This window comes from Solea solea, chromosome 4 (genome assembly GCF_958295425.1).
Source record: "Solea solea chromosome 4, fSolSol10.1, whole genome shotgun sequence".
NCBI lineage: Eukaryota > Metazoa > Chordata > Actinopteri > Pleuronectiformes > Soleidae > Solea > Solea solea.
Genome location: NC_081137.1, coordinates 3,076,115 through 3,083,089, shown reverse-complemented (window position 1 = coordinate 3,083,089; position 6,975 = coordinate 3,076,115). Strand labels below are relative to the sequence as shown.

Below are 6,975 nucleotides of genomic sequence, written 5' to 3'. Positions count from 1 at the left end.
GAATGAAATTAATGACATTGACGTTTGAAACGTTATCAAGAAAAACATGGTTTTTTTGAGATTTTTATTATCTATTTGTTTTATAAATAAAATCATTACGTACCCAAATATGGCACGAAATGTTTTTTCATCTTGGGATGCATTTTGTGAACATTAAAATTAGAATATTAAGAAAAATCGGATTATAATATTCCTGAAATAACCGGAAAAATGCTAACTCCCCCTTGTGGCACTTAAAATAAATCACTTGCACAGCAGCTCACCACTTATAGTCAAGTTACTCACTTGAAATATTAATAATAAAAAAAAAACGATTAACGATTGATAACAGAAAGGTACTGCAATTAACTTACAGTGAGTTTTGTTGAGTATTGTTGTAATATATGTTCAAACGTAAATCATCATACCCATGTAGAACTATAGGAATATCAATTAAAGCTGTTTTTATGAAATATTTTTTGCAAAACTCGTGCACTTTATTGTAAATAAAAACCTTTATTTTGAAATCAGGAGAAGGGAGCTTCCTGCTTCCTCCGCCGCCTCCCGATGGGCTCCACGGCAGCTTGACGCTGCTGAGGTGAGGAGGAGGAGAGCGGAGCTCCGCCAGCGGACCAGGGGAGAGCGAGCGAGCGAGGCGAGGAACCCCAGCAGCCCCAGGAGAGCGAGAGCCGGACCGGCTGGACCCCCGGAGGAGGACCCGAGAGGGAACAGAGTTGCCACGGGAGAGGCCTCAGTCCAGGTAACCGCGGTGAAACCGCTCCGCATCGCTTTCTCCCGGGGAAGCAGGTGCGTTTTGAGAGGCTGCTGGAGAACCGCAAGCTTGTTCTCAGAAGATGCCAGGATCGTGTTACTATCTCACCCGTATGTGTGGCTTCTGTGTCCGGGCAGATATTTACCAAAGCACCGGGATGCGCCCGTGTGAAATTGGCTAAATAGCGGAATATATCGGGTATTTAGAGCCGCAGTTCAGGCTTGTTCACTGCTCTGCTCTGTTTTCTTATCCAGCACAAGACACGGCTGTTAATTAGATATTAAAAAATATGGTACATTTATTATTTATTTAAAAACAATCCATCTTGCTTACAAAATAATAATGATTTACAGGAAAAACACAGCCACATGTGTGATGCCAGAGCTGAAAAACAAATCTACATCTCTTCAGGATGATAAATTAGAATTTAGCACTAATTCCTTCATGTGCAAAGTGAAGGGATTTCTAAGTTTTGTTGTCAGGGTCTGATGTTTGTGCCGCCTCTGTCTCTGGAGTCTGTTTTCCACTGCATGAGGAGTAATAAATTAATCATCTCACAAGTGTATTGTTCTGCAGAGCACCAAGAGGGGAATGATGTGTGCACATTAACAGCAAATGCCCGTGCTGAAAGCAGCCATTTACACCATTTGGTGTGCGTTATATTTCTGAAAGCGGGATCCAGAGACTGCTATAGGTCCTGTAGATGGGGATTCCCTGCCACTGAAATATCAGAGTACTACACTCTTAACCAGGGCTGCAACAATTAATCGATTAATCAGCTAATTTGATACTTGGTTTTCGTGTTTGTTTTAATAAATACAAGTTTCTGATTTTTCAGCTTCCTAAATGAGCTTTTTGCTCTATACAACAAATAAATCATTTAAAGTCATAGTTTTTTCGGTTTGGGAATCAGTAATCAACATTTTATGACATTTTATGGACCAAAAAAGATGAATAGATTATGAAAACAACTGTTATCTCCACACATGCCTTACATACCATGTCTGATTTAATAATAATCTTCTCATACAGCACAAATTATTTTGAGAGTGCAATAGAGGTCTCTTGTGTCTGTCTGACTGGACATCTGACCTCAGTTGACAAAATTAAAGCAAAAACCCCATTGTCTCACTCTAATATGTGTCCAGACGGTGTTATTATTTCTTAAAAATGTGTCTGAACCTCAAAAAAATCTTTAATAATGACATTAAATTTGTGAGTGAGTGCATCCTGTAGCAAAAAACAATTGTTGATATTTTGCACGTACTGTATGCTCTGGCTGATGTGTTTCATCATTGATGAAATCCAAATGTATGGAAGCTTTGTTGTAGTGTCTTTGTTGGATGTCATGACATGGGCCAAGCCCTTGGTGACTGGCAACAGGAGAAGACACTGCAGAGAGGAGATCACGATGCTGGGAGGATGGGAAGCTGGGATAGCCCTCCTCCTCCCTGATGCAGGAGGAGGAAGAGGGGGGGGGGGGGGTTGATGAGGAAAGGTCTGGCATACCCCTCCCTCTCTCTCCCTGGTATACTGGTGCATTACTGCTCCCTGTTCTCTTCTGAGTGTAATCAGCCTGTCAGTAGCAGCAGACTCAATCAGTCACTAACTCTCCTCCTCCTTCTCCTCCTCCACCACCACCACCACCACCACCAGCATCACCACATACACTCTCTGATCCTCCCTGATCTCTGACCAGAACACCGCCAGAATCTGTCGCTGCCTGCTGAGCCCGTTAATGGTGTGATGCAGGTTTGCGAGCAGTTGTAATCACGGCTTCCGTTGGGGCTGGAAGTGTTTCCCTCGAACACACATCATCATTATAGTCTTGTCTGGCACTCCAGGTGCTGATATTGTGATTATAGCCCATAATATTCATCCATTTTCATGTCGAGCATTTGCTTGAATGTTTAGCTTGGCAATTCTGCCGCAAGAATCGAGTATTTGGGGAAAGAGTGGCGTCTCATACAGGTGGATTTACTTGTTTGAGATCATCCTGTAATAACGCTGAGATTAACGATTATTTTCTTGATTAATCGTTAACTTGTTTGGTCCATAGAATGGCCGAAACTGTGTTTTCCAACCAATCCTAGAAATAATGTTCTCAAATGTCTTGTTTTGTTCACAAACCAAAATGATTCAGTTTTAATGAATAACTCTGTCATAAGGAGCAAATAAATCAGTAAATTCACATTTAAGAAGCTGAAATTACAATTCCAAACAAACACTCAAACCAATTAATCAATTACCGACATTTTCTGACATTTTGTGGACCCAATTATCGTCGGGTTAATCGATTTTGAAAATAATCGTTGCAGAATAAGATGCTGCAAAAGCATAAAACAAAAACAAAAAAAAATTTGTGATACATGAAAATTAAAATTGTGCTTGTACAGCAAAATTGATTCTTTAAAAACAACACGTCCTTGGTTTAAAGGGGATAAGAAAGCTTCTTGGCTGACTCCTTCATGCGCTCGCTCAGTGCAGCAGCATTGAATTTGTCAGTGACAAAACTCTGTGGCCTACAGTCAGTAGCAACAGCCTGGCAACAACAGTTAAAGTAACACACTGCCACTGAGAGTGTGCTGATTCTGCACATACTGTAACTATAACATGTTTTGATTTGTTCCCTGGCCATTTGTTTAGGCAGAAAACAGCGTTGGTTTGTTGGTGCTGAAACGCGGGCGCTGTCCATGGTGCTGGTTTACTGGGTAAAAAGGTCAGGCGCTCTCCATGGTGCCTGGGCTCATGCCACAGTTGATCGTTTTCACAGTGCAGCACCTGCAGGTTGTTGCCTTGTTGTTGTTGTTGTTGTTGTTGTTAGGTCCTTTATTACATAATAGGGATGGTTCAAGTTTGTTGTGGTTTATGGGCACACATGGTGTAGTGGCTCGCACAAGAGTTTGTGATGTCCCCCCCGTGTGTGTGGGTTTTCTCTGGGTTCTCTGGTTTCCGCCCACTGTCCAAAAATATTAAGAAGTTAAGTGGACACTCTAAATTGCCTGTAGGTGTGAGTGTGAGAGGGAATGGTTTGTTTACCCTGTGATGGACTGGTGACCAGGGTGTGACCCCGCCTTCACCCTATGTCAGCTGGGATTGGCTACAGCAGCCCTACGACAGTAGAGAATGAATGAATGAAGAGAACTGTGGCTCGACTCAACTCGGTTTGTTATCATTTTCCATTACTATAGTACCTCCTCAACGTGGGCAGAGTCATCACAGCACGGCTGCGTGAAACTGCCATGACGTCGTTTTACACACGACACAAACCCACAGACTAGTGACTTGAAAAGCAGTTGTTTTCGGTGTAACTGAATCATAAGAAGCAATTGATTAAAAATATTTGTTCACATAATCGTTCAGTACTTCCTGACTACAGGACTCCTCTGTTGAGATTTTAGAAATGTTCTTGCTAAATATTGGTGATTAACTCAGGACTTTTAAGTCTTTTTAATTGATCTACATGTATAGTTAGGCATTGTTCGGTTTGATTCTCATGATGGACGTCATGCTCATGACTCTTCCAGTGAGAGCACTCTCTGACCAATCAGTGGCCTGTAGTCTGTTGACGTCCTGTTTAGTATCGGCTCTGCTCGCTTGGAACCTCACCAGAGCAGGTACTAAAAAAGTACCAGGTACTGAGTTGAGTCGTGCTGGACCTGTGTAGTGGTAAAGCGCCAATAGTCCACTATGACACTGCACAGTGCCACACAGCACCAGCTGAACCAGATGAATGTTAACTCCTGTTCACTGCCCAGTGAAGCAGAATCAATTTGCAGTCTGGACTCTGAGCTGCAACAATTACAAAATGAATCGCCAGCTATTTTAATAATCGATGAATCAGTTTTCAGCTTCTTAAATGTGAATATTTTCTGGTGTCTTTGCTTTATATAAACATAAAAATCATTCAAACGGAACAATCTTAGTTTCTGGATAAAACAAGACAGAATAATAGATAAAAAAAAAGTAATCTTAAGTCTGGACCTGGATACTTAGTATGTGTTGTTCTATTACAGCAGAGATCGTAGGAGGAATAGTACTGGTATAAAACCCTGAATGTCACGTGACTGAGTTTGCTCACACTGCCATGTTGGCAGGAAACGCTCCTGAAAAATGAACGGTACCAGTGCCAGTTTCAAGCGTTAAGAGATCAAGCAGTATATCACAGAACTTGATTGACAGATATTTCTAAACAGCTGCAGCATTTTGACATCTTCACCTTTCTGATAAACCTTCCCTCATTCTTCTCCAGAGGACACTCACGCAACACAAAAAAAAACATGTAAAATGAACAAGCTATTTAAGTTAATTAGTTGTTGAGTTTGTGATGACGCTGAGTCGGCAGTTAAGGGAAAGCTTGTGCCCCCAACTTTGTCAAATAGAAAAAGGTTTTAAAATGTCATAGTGTGTCTTAAAATCCAGTAAGACTTTATATATACACACTTAAACATCAGCAATAACTGTAAAATTGTTGAAGGTTACGCTTCCCTTAAGTTTTTGTCTTAACTGCTGACTGGGAAGCTGCAAATCTGGATGCTAACCTGGGTTTTTTCTGGAATAAATTAGTGAGCGCATCACTAATGGCAAGGAAGCAGAGCGACCTAGCAGGGGATGGTGCAGACAGATGTGGGGTCTCCGTGGCCTTTTTAAAAATTTGAGGTGAAAAGGGTGCATGCTTAGGGCTCCCTAATGGGAGACTTATAACAACTTTGCAAACTTGCAGCGAAAGGTAACAGGCAACAAGAGTCTTGTTCTAAGTCCTATAGCAATTGCATTGTGGCCTGCAACGTGGATAAATAAGCAACAGCATTTATTTGAATTCAAGTCTCTTTATCAGAATTTTGGTGATTTTGAGTCTTTATGCATTTTCCTATAGCAAACGGGAAAACTGTTTACTGGCATGAATTTGATACTTTTACGGGAAGACTGCATGTAGTGTAAAGTAGCGTAATGAATAGCATCCAACGCTAAATCAGCAAGACTTGGTAAGAGAGCGCACAGTGCCCTCGGCTTACTTCAGCATCATGATTAATGACAATACCTGAGTGTGTTTTATAGCAGTGATCCACCTCTGCTGTCCTCATGGTCTCTGGTGTTCTGGTGGAAATGTTCTCCCATTAGCCTGTCACTGACTGTTTCATCATCCTGGCACAAAACATCTGTCCACCTTCTTCACTTTTTATGAAAACAGCCGCTGAGGAGACGAGTTGTCCGACATATTGACTGGCATACTGTATATGCTGCCTCTATACTGTATGTCTTTGTCTCTGAACAGCGTCGCTTCCTGCCAAAATGGCGTCGTTTTGGTTCCGCGGTGTCAGCTACCGCAGCTCTATTAGGGTTGTTTCGTCCTTTCTGACCTCCCTGCAAATCTTACAAGTCAGTGAGCGTGTAATACTGTTCAGTGCAGTACCAGAGGACGCGACTTACACACACTCAGAAACGAGGAGAAAGCAAGTATTCTGAGTTATCTGTCGTTACCCAACATTACTTTAGCAGCTGATTTATAAGCTCTGCATCAGACACTGTAATATTGTGTCCACACTGTGTTCCCATCTGTTGGAAGCAGCACTTTTCCTGTGACCTGGCTCCTCTGAGTATTGAACATTGATTGAACGGCTTTCTCCCCCATCTTTTCACCTCTCTTTCTCCCTCTCTTTCCACTGCAGGACCTGTTGTGTCTGAATCATGACTCTGTTGTTTTAAGGCGGTATCATCTGTCACTCATGAATTCTTTAACATTTCACCATTTCCTCAGTCTCCTCAGCAACACATGATTTCCACCACATTTGACCACCTTTCTGAATTCAAACTTTTTTCATGATAACTTTTTTAAGATTTTTAAAGCTGGAGAAGACAACTTTTGGCCTTAACTCATTGCAATATAACAACTGTTTGCACAGTGTTATGGTGATGAGGGAAAAAACACTGTATCTGTATTTATATTGATTCCATTTAAGCCTCACTGTCACTGTGTTTTTCTCTTCTCACCAGGACAGAGTGTGACTTAAAAACACTAAGGAACTGTGTTATACCAGATCCAAAACACTGCAGAGATTAATGTTTACCTGATATTGATACACATTGCTTGTGCTACATTAAAACACTCCTGAGTACCTGCATCTTTACTGGTCTCTTGCTACTAGGGCTGCACCTAACAATCTTTTTCATCATCCCTTTTTAAAAAAATGTCACTGTCAGACAATTTTTAAAAAATTTTGATC

The 6,975-nt window shown here is 41.4% G+C and overlaps 1 protein-coding gene across 2 annotated transcripts in view; it reads left to right on the top strand.

Annotated features, from left to right (window-relative positions):
- Positions 1 to 530: 530 nt before the first annotated feature.
- The window catches only part of capn5b (calpain 5b), a 45,997-nt gene continuing 39,552 nt past the window's right edge, over positions 531 to 6,975 (top strand). Inside the window, exon 1 of one of the 2 annotated variants that reach the window (XM_058628185.1) lies at positions 531 to 739. The gene's annotated coding sequence lies outside the window, so the exon portion shown is untranslated. The remainder of the gene's footprint in view (positions 740 to 6,975) is intronic. The other variant, XM_058628186.1, reaches the window with a different exon arrangement.